General features: G+C 38.5%; 1 protein-coding gene across 6 annotated transcripts in view; it reads right to left on the minus strand.

The window, feature by feature from the left end:
• The window catches only part of LOC144312780 (uncharacterized), a 740,032-nt gene that overhangs the window by 173,992 nt on the left and 544,481 nt on the right, over positions 1-21,559 (minus strand). For 4 of the 6 annotated variants that reach the window (XR_013378382.1, XR_013378373.1, XR_013378375.1 and 1 more), the window contains one exon: positions 11,659-11,791. The exons of the other annotated variants lie outside the window; for them this stretch is intronic. The gene's annotated coding sequence lies outside the window, so the exon portion shown is untranslated. The remainder of the gene's footprint in view (positions 1-11,658; positions 11,792-21,559) is intronic. 6 annotated transcript variants of the gene reach the window in all.

Below are 21,559 nucleotides of genomic sequence, written 5' to 3' on the forward strand. Positions count from 1 at the left end.
TTTCTTTGGGATAAGCCAGTTCCACTCTATGTCTGGCAACTTTCACTTAAAGTCCTGAGAAACAAGTTTTTATCAAATCTTCAACAAGAGGAAGGGCAGACTCAAAGTCTTCTATGCATGTGGGAAGGGGATACATTGCCCCTCCACCCCCTTACACACACACACACACACACACACACACACACACCATTTCATTTTTAGTCTCTTGTAGCTGGAAGATCATAATAAGAGAATATTTTAATACATTGATTTGACATTCTTTTTAAAACCCATTATATTACTTGTTTATTTCTCTTTTTGAACCCAGAACCTAGTACAGTGCCTGACAAATAGTAAGTCATCAATAAAATATTGTCAAATATGTAAGTATAACCTTAGTGCCCCAAGACATCAGTCTTTCCAATTTAGCTTTATCAGCAAAGCCACATATTATAAACACTTGGAAAATTCTGGGGCTCGTTGATCACCACTGAACAAACAGCCAGCTGAATTTTTTCAAGTAATAGGGTATCAGAGTACTAGAGTCTCTAGTATGTCTTCCTGACTAGCACTATTTTCATAATGCCAGTAATGCTGAATAGATCAGGATCCCGGAGGCAAACATCCTTTTGGTAGAGATGGTCATCCCCCGCAACACTATGCAAATATTCTTTCCAAGATATATTTATTTATTTTAAAAAAGATTTTATTTATTTATTCATGAGAGACACAGAGAGAGAGAGAAAGTGAGAGGCAGAGACACAGGCAGTGAGAGAGGCAGGCTCCATGCAGGGAGCCCAATGAGGGACTCGATCCTGGGTCTCCAGGGTCACATCCTGGGCTGAAGGCAGGCGCTAAACCACTGAGCCACCCAGGGATCCCCTCCAAGATATATTTATTGATGACTGCATGAGATTCACTCTGCTAACTCATGCCAAGAGTTCTCTCTGGAAACCTCAGAGAGCCAACTTGAAGTTGCCTGCAGAAAGTTATGCTGCATCTGATAAAAGCCATCAGTGCTGTGGCTGAGGTTTTTCATTAGGGTGAGGGTAGAGTATGAGCAAAACTTTGCTAGAGCTACTAATCTCTCTGCAGCCAGCAGCTAAGATTTTCAAATTGAACACTAAGTTTAATGTAATTTAGTATATTTGCTCAGTGTGCCATTTTACCCCTGGGTTAACATGGGAAAATGAAGAAAGAGCTAATTGCACGATTACCACTTCAACATAATGGGCCAGTGCCCCAGAGCAGCTGCTGTTCTTATTAGATGGTGTCACCAGGGGGAAATAGTATTTTCTCTTTCCCAAGGTTCAACTTCTTTTGTTCAGTAACTGTGTTTACAGGACACAGTTGTCTGGCTTGCCTCCCTATGTCTAGTGACATAGCTATACCCACTCTTCAGTTTAATTTCTCCCAAACCCTTGTCATCAAGTTTTTATCTCTAAATTAACAACTTTTATTTTAAAGGTAATGCATCTCTGGCAATCATTAAGAAGAGAAGGAAAAAAGAATACGTCCACAGTTTCGGAGCCCTATTCCTGTCAATTACTAACTGCAGGTTCCCAGGCAAGTTACAGAATTCTCCGTGAACCTCAGTTTCTTCACCTATAAAATGGGGACAATAGTATATGCTATCTATGAGGTGGTGAAGAATAAATACAACAAGTGAGTTGCTTAGCCCTGTGTATATGGTGAACACTCCATTGCTACATATAATTATGATTATTAATTTTAAATACGTTTTATTCAACATGCAAAATGATTGAAAACAATGACAAAAGGTGTTAAAGGAAAATTACAAAACACTAAGGAGTGCCTTAGCACCATTCTCTAAGCAATAAAATGAGAAGTAGCAAAGAATATGGGTGATCTCTTTATTTCTCTTTTCTTTTTTTTTAAATAATAAATTTATTTTTTATTGATGTTCCATTTGCCAACATACAAAATAACACCCAGTGCTCATCCTGTCAAGTGCCCCCCTCAGTGCCCACCACCCAGTCACCCCCACCCCCTGCCCTCTTCCCCTTCCACCACCCCTAGTTCATTTCCCAGAGTTAGGAGTCTTCATGTTCTGTCTCCCTTTCTGATATTTCCTACCCATTTCTTCTCCCTTCCCTTCTATTCCCTTTCACTATTATTTATATTCCCCAAATGAATGAGAACATATAATGTTTGTCCTTCTCCAATTGACTTATTTCACTCAGCATAATACCCTCCAGTTCCATCCATGTTGAAGCAAATGGTGGGTATTTGTCATTTCTAATGGCTGAGTAATATTCCATTGTATACATAAACCACATCTTCTTTATCCATTCATCTTTCGATGGACACTGAGGCTCCTTCCGCAGTTTGGCTATTGTGGACATTGCTGCTAGATACATCGGGGTACAGGTGTCCTGGCGTTTCGTTGCATCTGCATCTTTGGGGTAAATCCCCAGCAGTGCAATTGCTGGGTCGTAGGGCAGGTCTATTTTTAACTCTTTGAGGAACCTCCACACAGTTTTCCAGAGTGGCTGCACCAGTTCATATTCCCACCAACAGTGTAAGAGGGTTCCCCTTTCTCCGCATCCTCTCCAACATTTGTGGTTTCCTGCCTTGTTAATTTTCCCCATTCTCACTGGTGTGAGGTGGTATCTCATTGTGGTTTTGATTTGTATTTCCCTGATGGCAAGTGATGCAGAGCATTTTCTCATGTGCATGTTGGCCATGTCTATGTCTTCCTCTGTGAGATTTCTGTTCATGTCTTTTGCCCATTTCACGAACATTCCTCAACATCTTAAAAGCCATCTAGTGAAAAACCCACAGCAAATATAATTCTCAATGGGGAAGCACTGGGAGCCTTTCTGCTAAGATCAGGAACAAGACAGGGATGTCCACTCTCACCACTGCTATTCAACATAGTACTAGAAGTCCTAGCCTCAGCAATCAGACAACAAAAAGACATTAAAGGCATTCAAATTGGCAAAGAAGAAGTCAAACTCTCCCTCTTCGCCGATGACATGATACTCTACATAGAAAACCCAAAAGCCTCCGCCCCAAGATTGCTAGAACTCATACAGCAATTCGGCAGTGTGGCAGGATACAAAATCAATGCCCAGAAGCCAGTGGCATTTCTATACACTAACAATGAGACTGAAGAAAGAGAAATTAAGGAGTCAATCCCATTTACAATTGCACCCAAAAGCATAAGATACCTAGGAATAAACCTAACCAAAGAGGTAAAGGATCTATACCCTAAAAACTATAAAACACTTCTGAAAGAAATTGAGGAAGACACAAAGAGATGGAAAAATATTCCATGCTCATGGATTGGAAGAATTAATATTGTGAAAATGTCAATGTTACCCAGGGCAATTTACACATTTAATGCAATCCCTATCAAAATACCATGGACTTTCTTCAGAGAGTTAGAACAAATTATTTTAAGATTTGTGTGGAATCAGAAAAGACCCAAAATAGTCAGGGGAATTTTCAAAAAGAAAACCATAGCTGGGGGCATCACAATGCCAGATTTCAGGTTGTACTACAAAGCTGTGGTCATCAAGACAGTGTGGTACTGGCACGAAAACAGACACATAGATCAATGGAACAGAATAGAGAATCCAGAAGTGGACCCTGAACTTTATGGTCAACTAATATTCTACAAAGCAGGGAAGACTATCCACTGGAAGAAAGACAGTCTCTTCAATAAATGGTGCTGGGAAAGTTGGACATCCACATGCAGGAGAATGAAACTAGACCACTCTCTTTCACCATACACAAAGATAAACTCAAAATGGATGAAAGATCTAAATGTGAGACAAGATTCCATCAAAATCCTAGAGGAGAACACAGGCAACACCCTTTTTTAACTCGGCCACAGTAACTTCTTGCAAGATACATCCATGAAGGCAAAAGAAACAAAAGCAAAAATGAACTATTGGGACTTCATCAAGATAAGAAGCTTTTGCACAGCAAAGGATACAGTCAACAAAACTCAAAGACAACCTACAGAATGGGAGAAGATATTTGCAAATGACGCATCAAATAAAGGGCTAGTTTCCAAGATCTCTAAAGAACTTATTTCTCTTTTCATTTATATTATAGGAGATTATGTTTTTATTGCCTTTGCTCTATGTGTCGGGATGAGTGTAGCAACAAAGACAAGAAAAACAAGAAACGGTGGTGCAATAAAATAACTAATATTTGGATGGTATAACAGAGTTTTCAATTATTTCCTCAAGTAATTTATCAAGAGTTAGATAATGCATAAATTATAAATAAAGGAACACAAGATTTGAGGTTGGAAGACATAGCTTCAAGTCTTGGCCTCACCCTTTATGAATTGTATAAACTGAGGCAAGAAACTCATCTTTTCTGAGTCTTTCCCACCTTGCAACACAGGTATGATGTGACTTTATTTACCCTCAAATGTTTTGAAAATGAAAATGAAAAAATTAATGTAGAAATGCTTTCAATATGTAAGTGCCACACAGCACTTGCATGAGAAGGCTTACAGTAGCTTCATTCATAATCTCAAAAAATTATAATCAACCAATATGTCCTTTAATAAATGAAAGAAATATGTGAGGTCTTGTGTTCTAACACCATTCTCTGATCAAAAGAAGGAAGGCTCACTGAAGAAATAAATTCTAGGACTGAAACACGAAATACACAAGATAGATGTGGAGCATCTTGTGCTGCCATAAAGTAAGAAAATGATAGAAGAAAGGAAGACACAAACAGACAAATACACAATGATTGGGATATGCCAAATGAACATAACAGTCAATAATACCAAAGCTGAAACTAGTTGAGTATCAAAATAAAATAGTATTGCATTATAACTCAAAAAAGAAAATAAATATCCATGAGACTATACAGACATAAATAAATGATTGAATAAATAAATAAATGGGGAGAAGAGACAAACCTCCCATGCAGAAAATTTTCAAATGCTTTATATTAATCTACTGTCTTCAAGGAGATGGAACAGATTTCCCCACACCTTAAGTATGGGCTGCATATAATGACTTTCTTCCCATGAACACAGTAGGAAAAAAGAGGGTGTATGTGTTTGAAGCGGGTATCTATCTAGTGGAGAAACCTGACAAACACACCTCAGCCGGGTGATTAGAGACAACACCAACCATCATAAATCATGCTGCTGGTATGTAGCCTGAATATGATGTGATAAATGCCATTTTATGTCTGTGTCCTTCCTCTAAAAACCCCATAGCCATTGTCTACTCATGAGAAAAGTAAGACAAATTCCAGTAGATGGGCATCCTATAATACATCTGACCAGTACTCTTCAAAACTCTCAAGGTTATAAAAAATGTGGAAAGTCTGATAAATTTTCACAGCTAAGAGAAGCCTGAGAACATATGATGACTAAATGTCATGTGACATCCTAGATGGACTTCTGGAGCAGAAAAAAAGACAATAGATAAAACCTAAGAAAACGTGAATGAAGTATGCACTTTAGTTAATAACAATCCACTACTACTAGCTCATTAATTGTAACGAATCTACCATACTGAAAAACAAATGAACAAACTAAAAACAGACTCTCTTAGGGGTGCCTGGGTGGCATATTCAGTTAAGCATCCAACTCTTGGTTTCAGCTCAGGTCATGATCTCAGGGTCATGAGATTGAGCCCAGGTTGGCTCCATGCTCAGCAGGGAGTCTGCTGTTTGAGATTCTCTCTCTGTCTGCCCTGCCACTCTCGCTCATGCTTGCTTGCTCTCTCTCTCAAATAAATAAATATTTTTAAAAATAAAGAAATAAAAACAGACTCTTAAATACAGAGAACATACTGGTGGTTGCCAGAGGGGAGGTGGAAGGGGGATGGGTGAAATAAGTGAAGGGTATTAAGAGAACACATATTATGATGAGACTGAGTAATATATAGAATTGTTGAATCACTGTATTGTTACCTGAAACTAATATAACACCGTATATTCAATAAAACTCAAAAAATATATATATATAGTCTCTGAGTAAAGTCATTGTGGTAACTGTTCTCAACTCTCCCAGCCACCAAGGTGAAAACTTACTGTTTTCTATCCCTTTCCCAGACAAAAGAAGGAAGAAGAAGAAGAGGTTGTAGTGGCTAAGGCACCAGCAGATGTAGGATCTGCCTGAGAAAACATCACTGCAAGCACCCATTGTTCTCTACATCAAAAGGACTCCATGTTTGCAGAATATACAACTGTAGAAAGTGTACCTTCTCTCTCAGACCATCTCAGTTTCCAGCTTAAAATGTTCCTGTTGCTTCCTATCATACTAATATAAAACCCAACTTCATCAGCATAGCCCCTAAGATCCTATAAGATTAGGCCTGTGTCCCTCTGTGAACTTCCTTCCTAATGCTCCTTGACTCTCTCACCCCATTCCAACTCATTGTCCTTCTCCCTGTTTCTTGAATATGCCAAGCATTTTCCCTGCCTTACAGCTTTTGTACTTGATGTTCTGTCTTCTTGAAATGTTCTTCCTCTAAATCTCAGCTCATCTCTCTCCTCCTTTAAGCAGCATTGTTTGACACAAACTGAAATTACCAATGCCTCCCCTGAGTTAGCTCCATTGTGCTCCCAGAAGCAAGCCCCAAGAGATATGAGCCATGCACAGGATGGGGAGGCATGCCTGTGAGGTGATGGGGGAGCTGTCACACTGTGATATTAGAGCTGACCCCTGTGAAAGGAAAGAGGGTTGGCTAAGAAGCATCTCTGATCATGGTGCAGCTCTGTTAAAGTTTTGGCAAGGCTGATGCCCCTAGTCCTCAAACCAGAGTCACCACTGGAGGAGTGCTGAATCCCACAGCAGTGACCTGGCCTTAGTAGCCCCACCAGGCTGAGTCACTGGCTGGGAGCTGCCCTTGCTAAAGATGACCTCAGCATGGGCATGGCAACAGCTCAGGGTGCAACAGCTGAGGCCATTAGTCAACGATTTCCCACAGCAGAAGATGTTCATGGCCATCACCACCCCATCCCCCACTATAGCCATGCTCCATCACATCCCTTTGTTTGCTTCTTTATAGCACTTATCAATATTTAGTAGCATCCTATTTGTGTGTTTATTGTCTCCTTCTCTTCTACATTATGACTGACAAAAGTATAGAAGTTTTAGCTGTCTCATTCGCCACTGGAACCTAGTACCCAGAACACTTACTGGCACATAGTAGGTGCTTTAAAAAGTATTAAATGAATCTCTAGGTCTTTGGCAAGGGAAAAAGGAAGAGAGGGCTATTTCTTTTCTTTACTGGTACATTCCAATAGATTCGACTTTGCTATAAAAACCAATCGACTTCAAGTACATTAAAAAAGAAATGTGCTAAACTAAAGGTTTCTTCTTCCCTGATATGTACTTAATAAGGTTATCCATTATACTATATTTTTCCCTGATTTTGTCTATATTTTCCTAGGATGAGATATTCTATTTAATCCACATTCAAATGAGAAAAGTAACAATAATACAATGTAGCTGTACAGTATTTTATATTCTTAGTTTACAAAGCACATCCACATTCACCATCTCATTAAATTCTCTCAATAGTTCTACATGGTACTTGTTATTATGCTCCTATTCTAGAGAGGAAAAACTGGACATAAACACAAAGAAAACCAAAAGAAGCAAAGTAGACAGATCAGAATGCCCACATGAATTCTCTCAATAGAAGGAAGCAGTAGTACATCCGGTCCACGTGGAATTGTTTGATTATTCCTCCAGAGGTCCAGTCTGAGTTAATGTAGCAATTCCTTGCAAGATTAGAGAAGGAGTTTTAAAACAAAATCTGTGGTTTGACCCACTTCCCTTCGAAGTATTTTTTGCTTTCCTGACTCTAGTTTGTTTGTTGTTGTTTTTTAATTGATGCACAATTCTAATTTTCTGGGTATTCAAACTTTTGTGCTAAGAGATTCCCGTGCTAGTCTCTAAATGGTATGTTGGCTAATGAGCAAACTCTAGATATCAACATTTTCTGATGAGGCTCTCAGCAAAGTCCTCATTCATCTCTCTTTGTAAGGTTATTCATCTATTTTACAGACTATAGTATATGTTTTATGTGTATATATTTATATATATTATTTCCTATGATGTAGTTAGTGATTCATCTACTGCTTGAACCAAATTTTTTTTAATTTTTTTAAAATTTATTTATGATAGTCACACACAGAGAGAGAGAGAGAGGCAGAGACATAGGCAGAGGGAGGAGCAGGCTCCATGCACCGGGAGCCCGATGTGGGATTCGATCCCGGGTCTCCAGGATCACGCCCTGGGCCAAAGGCAGGCGCTAAACCGCTGCGCTACCCAGGGATCCCTTGAACCAAATATTTATTGATGACCTACCGTATGTATATTTGTGTGCAAGATGCCATGGTACCTATAAAGAAAAGCTAACTATGATCTCTAACAGATTCAAGGAAGGGCTGGGATGTAAACTAGATCATGAAAGAGAGAGATTGAGAAAAAAATTTCAAATTTAAGGAAGAGGAGAAAAGAAATCTTAGAATAAGAAAAGGAAGAAAATTCAAGCCAGATGTTTAATTCTATTTGGTACACATGTTTCTCAGATACTAATTTTGGCTAGGCTCATGTTTTTCACAACTTTGGCCTAAGGATCTTCCAAATGCTCCAGAGATATACACAAAAAACAAAATATCATAACCTCTGTATCAGCCCCATTGATGTACATGCATCATCTCAAATAGATGGATGTCATGTACAGGTCAGGCTGCATGTGAGCCACAAGCTTCTATTCCCCACTCCCAGCTGCATGCCAGCCATATCTAACAGATCCCAGCTCTTACGGTTAGATTCTCAGATTTGTTCAGATCGGACAGCTTCTACAATTGACTGGAATTGGTCCTACAGATGTAACCAACCTTCCAGTCCAGATCTGGCCTTGCTTCAGGCAAGAAGATGGTTAAGTGAATCTTGTCACTTTCCTCTCTTTACATTGATTCAACTGCAATTGACCATCCCAATATTACACAATAAAAATTAAAGTGACTTTAAGTTACACTTATTTGCAATCTCCTTGTACATAGCTATCAAAATAATGTCACTAAGATAGCTCACAAATGTGCAAACCTCATTTGACTTTTATGAGAGCCACAAGATGTTCCTGGAGTAGATGACATATGAGAAAACTGAGACCATAAATGAGTTAAAATGACACTTAAAAGTTACACAGTGATTTTCTACAAACCCAGGTCTCCTAGTTCCTATCCTTCCTACTTTATTCCCTTGATTAGCAACAAAATAGCAAGCTTTTGAATATATGTGTTCTAGATTTGGGATATTACAGATTTTCTAAATATTAATCCTGTAATGATTCATGAATACAATTAGTTTTAGGTATTTTAGTTGTGTTCTGGGAAACACTGCTTTGGAAACACTGATCTCATTTAGCCTCCTCCCATTTTATTGATGAGAAAGCTGAGACCCAAGAGGTTATGACTTCATTATGATGAAATATACAGAGAGGCAGAATCAGAACTAAAAGTCAGGTCTCTTCATAACTACTCTGCTTTTATACTTCACTTTTAGGCCTCCTAATAGTGTCTTAAAAGCTCATGGGGGTCTATTAAGACATTTGACATGGGATACACTGAACAAAGGGTTAATAATATAGCCCTTGGGTAAAGTGATTAGAAAATTGGATTCTCAATCTAAGTAAGGCTTTATCACAAATATGTATGAATTTGTTTATAAGCATGGCAGAGTCTAGGTTTCCAGATCCTTCTTCAGAAACTGCATTATCATTCTGCATCCCATTTTTACAGGTATGCAGTATAAATTGAAAATAGATTCCAAAGAAGCTCTAAGGGGAAGACTGCAGTAATTTCTGTCTAGATGAGTTGAAAAAAACCACCTCTGAGCTAGACCATAAATCCTGGCTACTTTATAGCTTCTCCCATTCTATTCTTGTTCAAAAAAAAAATTCAATTTCTTTAGTGAAACTATATTTAAAAAAAAAAAGGTACAGACAGACTGCAAAGCAGATCTTAAAGTCAGAACTTCTATCAAGACAATGCTATCTATATGGATAAAAACCCATATGGATATCTCTTGAGCTTTCAGATAGCCTGTGTGGGAGTACCCCAGGTTTTCATATAGCACAAAACTCGGGCAAATCTTGAGGTCAATACTTCCCTAAAAAAATGGCAGTGCTGGATCAGGGTATGATGGCCTCAGTCCTGGTATTTTGCTTACTGCCATCACATAAGGCTTATCTCACATCAACTAAGCCAACAGTCTCTTAGGGGGGACAAGGAAATAATTTAACTAGGGTTCTGCTCCATCATTTTGAGGTACAAAGAGATACAAGAGAGGTCATTCAACTAGACAGTAACTGAGAGATTATAGAAATCTAGTTAAGAGATGATAAAAGTATAGGTTTAATATTCTGTGTATGAGCAAACTAGATGTCTTAAATCTTATAGTACACGTCTTGCATTTATATGAAACACTGGGCTTAACTTCATTTTGCTTTTTTTCAGCTGCAGAGATTTTTCCTTTGTTCAGCCATGCATCTAAATCTTGCTGCCTGAATCCCCATCCGGTTATTACACACATCAATGTTACAGAATTTTCTTAAAAGGCTGGTGAGTCAAGCCTAAAGCAGACTACAAAATTTCCAGTCAGGTGGCCGTTTGCCTTCATCCATGTGTTCTTAGACTATTTAGATGCTGCCAAGGGCTTTTGTAGACATGGTTTTCTAAAGAGATTTTTGAGCAGATAAAAGGCAAAGACCAGGACAGTTTGGGGGCAAAAATACATTTTCTTAAAATTGTATTTATACAATGCCTTATGATGTATAAATCACTTTTCCAAATTATTTAGAGGTTTTTTGAGCCTAAATGCACATTAGAATCACTTGGAAACATGCCAACCTGGATATCCCACTGCCAGAGATTCTGAATAGAAAGATCTAGAGCAGGGTCCAGGAAACTGCATTTCTATCAAACACCTGAAGGAAAGTCTGATGCAGGTGGTCTACAGACCAAGCTTAGAAAATCTCTGACTTATATAAGCCTAACCATGGCTGTGTCAGCTAATTATCACATTTTAGATCATTTAGAGATTCTAAAGATAAAGAAACTAATCCTCAGAGAGACTTAGATATTTGCCTAAGATCTTACATATAATGTGAGAGCTAGATTTAAGAAAAACACACATTTGATCCCAAATCCAAAGATATTCACATTAAAAGCCCATTGTGCATGAATTAAAACCTGAGTATAAAAGAAAACACTAATGGATTAGAGAAGGCAACTGTGAGTATGGGTGAAATCAAAAGGATAAAGAAACCATTTGTTGTTGTTTTTTTTTTAAGACTTCATTTATTTATTCATAGAGACACACACACAGAGAGAGAGAGGGAGGCAGAGACACAGGCAGAGGGAGAAACAGGCATCATGCAGAGCCTGACATGGGACTTGATTCGGGGTCTCCAGGATCAAGCCCTGGGCTGCAGGCAGCGCTAAACCGCTGCGCCACCGGGGCTGCCCAAAGAAACCATTTGTGAGAAAGAAGGATGAAAAGGAAGTTTTCTCCTTATCACCACCATATCCAGTGGTCCCTTCCCAGACTTTTCCCAAAGGGTCACAGTCTCTGTCCCTGACCTCCTTGGTGTGACCTGGCCAGTCTAGAAATATTGGATCCTCACAGCCAGTCTAGAAATATTGGATCCTCACCTCAGAATGTAAACTGATCCCATGTGAAGAGCAAATGTGGACATTTACTTCATTTTTAACTCTATACCTTCTCTTTCCATTATTTTCTTCTCAAACTGCTGGCTCCTCTCTTTATTTCACTATAGGATTCCAACTGTAAACAAGAGAGAAAAAAGTCTTTATTCACTAATCTTTTGAATCATTCATAAACTAGAGTCAGAATGCTAATATTAAATCAAACCTCTATTACTAATTTAATGCATGATCTTGAGCAAGTTGCTTAACCTGCCTGGACTTTGCAAAATAAAGCAGTCAGCCTAGATTTCCTCTAAGGGCATTTTCAACTTTGAAATGCTGAGATGCAAACTCTTTATAGCGAGCACTGAATATATGTAGGGCTCTGTGCTAGACTCAGAGGATAATAATCAGTCATGGACACTCAGCATGGAGCTTACCACTTAACTAAGCAGGATGCAATAGGTAGGGAATTTAATGAATTGTAGGAAGAAATATTAAGATGACAGGGAATTCATGAAAGAAAGAGCAAATATGAAGCTGAGGGATAGTATTTTCATCATCTCTTGCCCGTTAGCACTTACTCTTGTCCCTTCCAATCTTCCTGTACACTATACTCTGAGTGATCTCAAAATGCAAATCTGATCACCATCCCAACATAAAATCCTTTAAAGTCTTTCCATTGAACCTACCATCCAAATTCCTCCATGTGACCTAAAAGGCAGGGTCTATGCTTGTTTTGTTTGGCCATGTATCTGCCCCCAGTGCCTGATACAAAGTAGGTAATACCTGTTAAAGAAATAGATGAGAGTGAATGAAATGAGTGAAAATATGACTTGAAACTTGGCTGGCCCTTAAAGGAAAACATAGCAGGATGGAACTCGACTAGAAAGGGAGAGGGACAATGTTACACAGATGACACAGAGAAGCAGGAGGAGGGTTCATCCTCCCTTCAAGACAGGAAACAGCAGACCAGGTTTGAACGCACAAAAAATCCTCCTTATTCCACTCTGAAAAGACAACTGAGATGCAGAGTGGGAATCTGTAAACATGGGTATGGTACGTTTGTCCTCTTTTCAAGGGAATTAAAAGTCTCAGAGCTCTTAGTATGGTTAGCACCAAGAAGGCACTGAAGAGTTGAGTCAGTGACACTGATGGACAATACTGCTGCTTTTAAAATCAAAGAACTTGCGTGGAAGACCTAGGAATCAACTCTATTATCTTGCAGACAGTTTTCACATCAGAAGCTCATTTCCCCTCATTAGATTCCATGCCTTGCTCCTTCTTTTATGTATCTATTTCTTTACTTTGCCAGTCTGACCACTTAGAGCTGGTATAAGCCTGGGTTTAGGGCTCATTTGAGCTAGAAAATTGATAAGCAGTGCTTCATGTTCACAGTGCTTCTCTTATCTGATGAGATCTCCTAAGAAAAGTGGGGCACACCAATTCAGAGTTGTCACAAACCTGTATTAGCCAAATAGAGACACCTTCTATTGAGCGCCATGCTGAGGGCTCTGCATGTATTATCCACAGGCAATTACAGCCAGGTTGTTGAGAGTGTAGGCTGCAGATTTAGAGACTGAGGTTTCTCTCCTGGATCTACCTACCAGCTAGGTGACCCTGGCATGTTCATTAACCTCTATGTGCCTCTTTTACCTTGTTTGTGAAATAGAAATAAAACCAGCATCTCTCTCATAGGTTGGATTAAATTAATTTTTATATGTAAAGTCCTTAGAACAGCTCTTGGCTTATAATAAATATATCACATAATTGTTAGATGCTGCCGTTGTTGCCCTATTTCTCATTTGGTCCTCTTTTTTTTAAAAAAAAGTATGAACTGATATTTCTGAGAAAGCTGAGAACTGCAGAGTTTAACTGACTAACCCAAGGTTACACAGCTAGTAAGTTACAGAATGCTATAGAACCTAAGCCAGGCCTACACCATGGCCAAAGTTTTTATGATCCCAGATACTGAAATGCTTGGAATCAGAATTGCAAAGGAAAACAGGGGCCAAATGGATGGATGAATGAATGAATGAATGAATGAATCATGTCACTGATGTCCAACTGTGCAGGTATCAGTTGAACTGCCTAGGCACAGTTTTTGAATCTGCAAAATGAAGACAAGTGCAGCTCATAAACTAAACCAAGACAGTGAGCACACATCTGAGCCACCACTCTGAACCAATTTATACTTAGAAAAGTATTTTACAGTGGAATCGCACAGCAAAATTCTTTTATTGCCAATTGCTCTAAGATATAAAAATTGAGGGGCAACTGGGTAGCTCAGTGGTTGAGCATCTGCCTTTGGCTCAGGTAGTGATCTCCAGATCCTGGGATCAAGTCCTGCATCAGGCTCCCTTCAGGGAGCCTGCTTCTCCCTCAGCCTATGTCTCTGCTTCTCTCTCTCTGTCTCTCATGAATAAATAAAATATTTTTTAAAAATGAAAAATTCTACTAGATCAAGTTCCATGAGGTGAGGGGTTGAATCTCTTGTTCACAAGTACAATGGTTGGTACACAGGAAGTAATCCATAAAAGCTTTGAATTGAATGCACAAGCACAGTGTTTGGGATGCAGATATGAACAAAACTAACAAGTTCTAGATTTTATATCTTGTGGGAAATATGAACATTCAATATATTATATAATTGTAAGCATATGCAGTGTTACAAAAGAGAATTCATGGCACAGTGGATACAAAAAACAGGGGGACCTGACCTTGTCTGGGCATGAGGGAAGGTCTTTTCAGGAAAGTGATGTGTGATCTAAATCCCAAAGAACGGGTGGGAATAACCAGGTTAATGGATGTCAGCAAGACTGAGAAGCAGAGTCTATGATTTGTAATGGCTGCTTCCAAAAGGTTATACAATAATAGTATGGAAAAATGAAAACATTTGTTCTTTGCTGGTCAAGAGAAAAGAACAAAACAAGGAGAAGTCAAGGTTGAGATACGGAAAAAACTTTGAAACACAGAGCTGACCTGAAGGATGTATTTTGTGACTTCATGTTCAACAAGGTGTTACAGCAGACAAAGAGGGGAAAAGCCCAATAGTTCCAGTTGTTACAGAGGGCGTGCCTTCATCAAGCAGGAGTTGAAGGCTACACTCCAAAGTCTTTCCAACCCTGAGCTTCTGTAATTCTAATTAGAATTAGGATTGTCTTGTTTCCCAGTAGCAATCCCAGCATGAGCTCAAAACAAAACCAGAAAAGGCAAATTAATCTCCATAACCAGCCCTCTTCAGCCCAGGGAAGTTGGTTTTTCAAGGCTTCTCTCTCTTTTTTAATTGGCCACACCTCCCACAAGGCTGTGCTTTTTATCCTGTTCTGATTGCTCCTCTTGTGGAGAAAATGACAGAAGACACAAATGAATTCATATTTATGTAATGACAACTCTATTTTAATTCTTCCAGGCATATCTGATGGTGAGAGACTGGCACCATCAGATGCCATTCTGAATGGTTAAGACCATAATTCTAGAGTCAGAGAGATCTGGATTGAATCCCAGTCTCACCAGTTATAAATTGCATGATCTTGGGCATTGCTCCAAGCCTCATTTTCCCTTGGTAATATGGGAATAATTGTCAGACATGTGCTGTGTGGACATATCTCATATGCTTGTCATGAGGGATAAGTGTGATGATGAACAGAAAGTGCTTTATATTTTCCCTTAAAGAGTACAATCCCTTGATCTTAGTCAATATCTTTATTATTAATAAGAGGACTGTACTAAAAGAATACTGCTCTACTAGAAGGAACCTATACAAAAATGGTGACAGTTTAGGCACTATGGGCACCAAAATAGGGAAAGTGGCAATATTCTGGGGATGAGGGAATTGACAGCTATTGATTTGTAAAGCAAAGTTTAGTATGGCAATGATTTCAAGTCCAAAATTTGTTATTAATGCATTGATAGTCTGAAATCAAGGCACAGAGGACTTAAGTAATTTGCCTAACGGCATTCAGTTGGAAAGTAATAGAGCTTTAATTTGAACATAGGCAATTCTGACATCAAAGGCCAGGCACTTATGCAATTTCCATTAGTTCCAGCCACACCAGCTGTAAAACAAACCCACTGGCTTCAAAAAAGGCGATATAGTACAGCAGCTTTATGTAGAGTCAGACCTCCTGACTCACATTCTAAGTCTTTCACCAACTAGCTCTCCGAGTTATCTTCTACAGTTTATGTAACCTTATCAAGCTCTGGTTTCCTCATCTGTAAAATGGGAAACATAACAACCATTCTTGCCTGTTTCATTTTCATAAGAATGAAATCACATTCTTGGCTGAATGCCTAGCCCATAATAACTGATAATATTTAATAGCTAGTAAACTCTAAGAGCTAGGAAAACCTAAAAAATCATATCTAGTCCTGGATTTTTTTTTTTAATAAGATAAAGCTAGAGACCAAGAAGTAAAGAGACCTGCTCAAAGTCATTAAATGATTAGGAGTTTCTGTGCTAAATCCTGCAGTGCTCCTCAGTGGCAGGAACTGATTCTTATTCATCTTGCCATCTCTCAAGTGCTTAGTACTCTAGGAATGCAGGAGCGAATGAAGGAAAGGATGAATGTAGGGAGTGAGGAGGGAGAACCAAAGGCAGGAAGAGAGGATACCCCAGAGGATTCCATGGTCTACTTTGAGCAACTGCGATCACATCGAAGGTCCAGATCTTGTTCTAACCTCAGCATTAATGATTTTCTCTGATAGCACTCTCCTCCAGGCTGCAGCCAATTTCCTTCCTACTCTTTTCTGTTGTCTGCTGCTCTCCAGCCTCCCAGCAGAAATTTGAAGGTGGAGAGAATCTGACTGACGCAGGAAGCTCTAGCTGGGATCCAGCAAACAAGGGAAGTCTATACTTGCAGTCAAAAACTGCTGTATAGGATACTCTACCTCCTTCACTTCACTGCCCTTGTTCACCCTTTTGACACTAAAAGGACTTTGCACACAGATGCCCGATGTGCCATTAAGTGTGCAGGGATAATAACTGTCAATCAGTCCATGTGCCAAGAAGATAATTTGCATGATGACACAGGGTCTGTTCTGGCTCTGTGCTCATTAAGAGAAACAGTGATTTTCCATTATCCTTAAATTTCTTAAGCATTGAATGTTCTACATGATGGCTTTAAAAGCATCACCATTGAACTATGGGTAATGTCCCCGAGTGTAAACCCTTTACATATTTCATTTTCTTTAAATGATCAACCAAGTTTGAATGTTTTCAGAGAATGAATAATACTTCAGTCACATTTTTCTGCATCCAAATTTCTATCATAGCCTAAGTTTTAAGATAAGAATGAGCTAACAAAAAAAAAAAAAAAAAAAGAATGAGCTAACAAAGAGAGAGTAAAAAAGATGAATATACAAAGTTGTACTTCTATGTGTTTCCATCTGTCACACACCACAGTTCTCATGCCCTTCTTCACAGAGGCAGTCATTTTCCAACTACCCACCAGGGACTCAACGATATTCACTTCTACCTAGGGGAGACTAAATATGGCAGGGGCCAACACATCTCAATTAAATTGACATTTTAGCATTCAGACTGATGTTGTGACCCAGCTTTTCTGTCTGCATCATTATGACACAAATAAGCATAATTAAACGTCCTAAAGTGGAATCTTTTTCAGCCTGCTTTTCTCACCTGGGGTTTGGGTGAGTTTTGACTATCTAAATTCCTGATTTGCCTCTTATTATGGGGTTCCAAACTGTGTGTATATTTGTTTCATCTGCTTGGTCCTCTGAACTTCTGTCTCTTTTGATATGTGATAATGTAATCTATGCAAGAACATTTTTCCTTGGTGATCTAAGGATCCTCTAAGGTTCTGGGTCAGTGTTACTTTCCTGAGCATGCATTGACCACGTTTGGCTAGAGTAGCTTTTACATCTGTTTCAAACCACCTTAGTAAGTCAGAATAATGGCAATGGCTAAAGTTTACTGAGTATCTTTATATGTCAAGCACTGTGAAGAGCATATAGCTTGGATTGTCCCATAGAAAAATAATATAGTTATTATTATAACTAACTAAAATAGTATCTGGGGTAGATACTATTATTTTGCCCAGGAAACTAAAACTAAAAGAGGTTGAGTAGACCAACAAGTGATAGAGGTGGATGTTTAAGTCATAAGGATAGAGGCCTCATAATTGGGATTAGTATTCTTATAAAAGAGACCCCACAGAGCTCTCTAGCCAGCAGTATGCAACTTGGAAGAGAACCTTCACCAGAAACTATCCCATGATTTTGGTCTTCAGAACTATGAGAAACAAATATTTTATTATAACAGCCCAAAAAGACTTAGATAGTAGCTACCTACATAAAGCCTAGAGAATAAGGATCTAAAAATGGGCAAGAGCTAAAATTCACCCCCCCACCCAGACACACACACACACACACACACACAGGCATGGTCTCTTTAGGACACTGACATGGTCAAAATGCCACTGGGAACTTGCCAATTTGTACTTGTGTCTCTTCTTTATTCTTTTGAAATTTCTGACTAGCAATCAGGAGCACTAAGCTAGCAATCCTAAATCATACACCTCATATTTAGGGGGTAGGGAGCAATCTCAACACCTTGAGGAAGAGATGGGTCCTGCTTCTCACCAACAACCCCCAGTGGAGAATTCCCCCATAAAATGAAGAGTATTCAAAGGCTGAGTAGCATAAATGTATGTACAACTGTACATACAAGTCAACTGACTTTTTTGTGTCTTGGGAGGCCTGTGAACCTCATAAGAACATGAACTGGGACCATCTTGGTCCCTGGAGGGAACTAACTCCTAGTCTAAGGTCTGTTGTACAACAAGTACCCTATAAATGCATATTAAATGAACAAATTAAGGAAATGTTTTATGGGTGGTTCCTAGAAAGGGGTATATATTATCAGGATAAAATAGGGGAAGGCCTTCTACATAGGGAGAATACCATGACCAGAGAGACAGGGATGCAGGAACCATCTGACCTTATGGTGGAGAAGATGAAGAAAATGGTCTCAGTGGAGAAGTTTCAGTAATAGATGAGACTAATCAATAAGATGGGGATAAATTATGAAAATCCTAGAAGCCTTGTAGGCTTAGAAGCAGAGGGAAGGCAATGAAGGTAGGAGATACCATATATTCTTTTGTTGTTGTTGTTAATAGCTTATTTGTGGTATAGTTGATCTACAATAAATTCCACAGTTTAAAGTGTATAATTTGATAAAGTTGACAAAAGATATATGCTGTGAAACCATTACTTCCATTACTATGAGCAACACAATCAAGATAATGAACATATACATTCCTCTTAAAATTTCCCCATGTTGCTCTGGAATTCCTTTTTTCCTCCCTTTCCGCACTATCTTCCCACCTGTCTCTAGGCAACCACTGATTTGCTTTTGGTCACTATAATTCAGATTTTCTTGATTTTTATATAGATGGAATATACAGCAAGTATGGTTTTGGTCTGGTTCTTTCATTCAACATGATTATGTTCAGATGCATCTATATTGTGTATATCAATAATTAAACTGTTTTTGTTGCTGAGTAATATTTCATGGTATGAATATTTACTTTATTTGTCTAACTGTTGATGGAAATTTGAATTGTTTTCAGTTATAAACACACATATGAACACCTTTATAAGAAGCACTCTATAGACATAGGCTTTATTTCTCTTGAGTAAACACTTAGGAGAAGCATGGTTGGGTTATATGGTAGTGTGGCATGTTTAGCTTTCTAAGAAACTCATGTGGTAGTGGCATATTAAGCTTTTTTAAGAAACTGTGAAATTCTTTTTCAAAGTGGTTTTACAATTTTCCAATGCCACCAGCAGTGTACAGGAAAATCCAGTTGCTTCACATCCTCACCAACACCTGCTATAGTCATCAGTGTTGGTGTTGATATTACGATTTTAGCCATCAGAATTCTGATGTGTAAAGTATAAAGTGGTATCTCATTGTTAATTTGATTTGCATTGCCTTAATGAATCATAATGTTGAACTTCTTTTCATATGTTTGTTTTCCATCAGCATACCTTACTTTATAAAATATGTGTTGTTTTTTGCCCATTTTAATTGGGTTGTTTGGTTTTTTACAATTAAATTTAGAGTTCTAGATTCTGGATTCAAGCCCTTTATCCAGATGTTTATACAGTAGTAGTAACAACAGCAACCACAACTAACATTTACTTTGGCTTAACAGTATGCTGTTTGCATCACACCATTGTCTCAATACTTAATCCTGTGATCAACATACCATAATTATCCCTGTCCTACAGTAAGAAACCCTACAGGTAAGGCTTACACAGATTAAGTAGCTTGGTTAAGATCTCATTGTTAATAAGAGATAGAGCCAGAACTTGAACTGCAAGATCCATTCTTTTTATGTTACCTGAAGAGATAGAGGAAAATCAATCCTCATTTAATAAAGCAAACGCTCCAAGAATTTTTTTTTAAATAGAACTATGTTTACTGTCAGAGAATAAACTGTCTTCACAAAAATATTTCCCCATGTAGTAACTCACCAAGAAGGCTTTGAAAAAGTTTTGACCTGAGTCCCATAATACATTTTGGAACAGAGAGTTCTGTCCCAGAACAAAATAAATAGGTAAGGTTACTCATAGCTTGGCCATGCATGACTCTCTTCTCTTGGCTGAGTGTACCAGCATGAATCAACCATTAATCAACCATAATAGGTATAATCGCAAAAGGAAGATGATATAAGAAATTGTGGTGAGGGCACTTTAAAATTTAAGGGAACCAAAATTGACAGCTTAATGTTTCCTAGTAAAAGTGTCAAAATCATCATCAGAAAGATTTAATTCCATAGATTTTGGAAACTACTTTCACTTTTCACTCACTGTGCCCCAGGGTAGATGTTCAGATATTCTACTCCTCTAGTTATATCAAATCTTTAATTCAACAACTATTGTATGTCTATGTTTCTGCTAGCATTGTATACAGATACAGAATAAGTAAAAATAATAAAACATCATGTTCAGTGTTTATATTAAAAATACTTATATCCAAGATCTACAAAGAACTTATCAAATTCAATACCCAAAACCAAATAATCCAGTCAAGATATGGGCAGAAGACAGGAAAAGACATTTCTCCAAAGAAGACATACAAATGACCAACAGAACCATGAAAAAAAAAAATGCTCCACATCACATGTTATCAGGGAAATACAAAGCAAAACCACAATGAGATATCACCTCACATCAGTCAGAATGACTAAAATTAATCAGTCGGGAAACAACCAATGTTGGCAAAGATGCAGAGAAAAGTGAACCCTCTTACATTCCTGGTGGGAATGCAAGCTTGTACAGCCACTCTGGAAAACAGTATGGAGGTTCCTCAAGAAGTTAAAAATAGAGCTACCCTGTGGCCCAGCAATTGCACTACTAGGTATTTACCCCAAAGATACAAATGTAGTGATCCAAAGAGGCACCTGCACCCCAATGTTTATAGCAGCAGTATCCATAGTAGCCGAACTTTGGAAAGAATCCAGATGTCCAATGACAGATGAATGGATATACAAGGTGTGGTATATATTGGAATATAATTCAGCCATCAAAAGGATGAAATCTTACCATTTACATCTACATGGATGGAACTGGAAGGTATTAGGCTGAGCGAAATAAGTCAATCAGAGAAAGAAAATTATCATATGGTTTCACTTACATGTGAAATATAAAAAATAGTATAGAGGATCATAGGGGAAGGGAGGGAAAAGTGAAAGGGAAGAAATCAGAGAGAAAGACAAACTATGACAGACTCTTAACTATAGAAAACAAACGGAGGGTTGCTGAAGGGGAGGTGGGTAGGGGGATGGGGTAACTGGGTGATGGGCATTAAGGATGACATGTGATGTGATGAACACTGGGTGTTATAGGCAACTGATGAATAACTGAACTCTACATCTGA

This window comes from Canis aureus, chromosome 4 (assembly GCF_053574225.1).
Source record: "Canis aureus isolate CA01 chromosome 4, VMU_Caureus_v.1.0, whole genome shotgun sequence".
Lineage (NCBI taxonomy): Eukaryota > Metazoa > Chordata > Mammalia > Carnivora > Canidae > Canis > Canis aureus.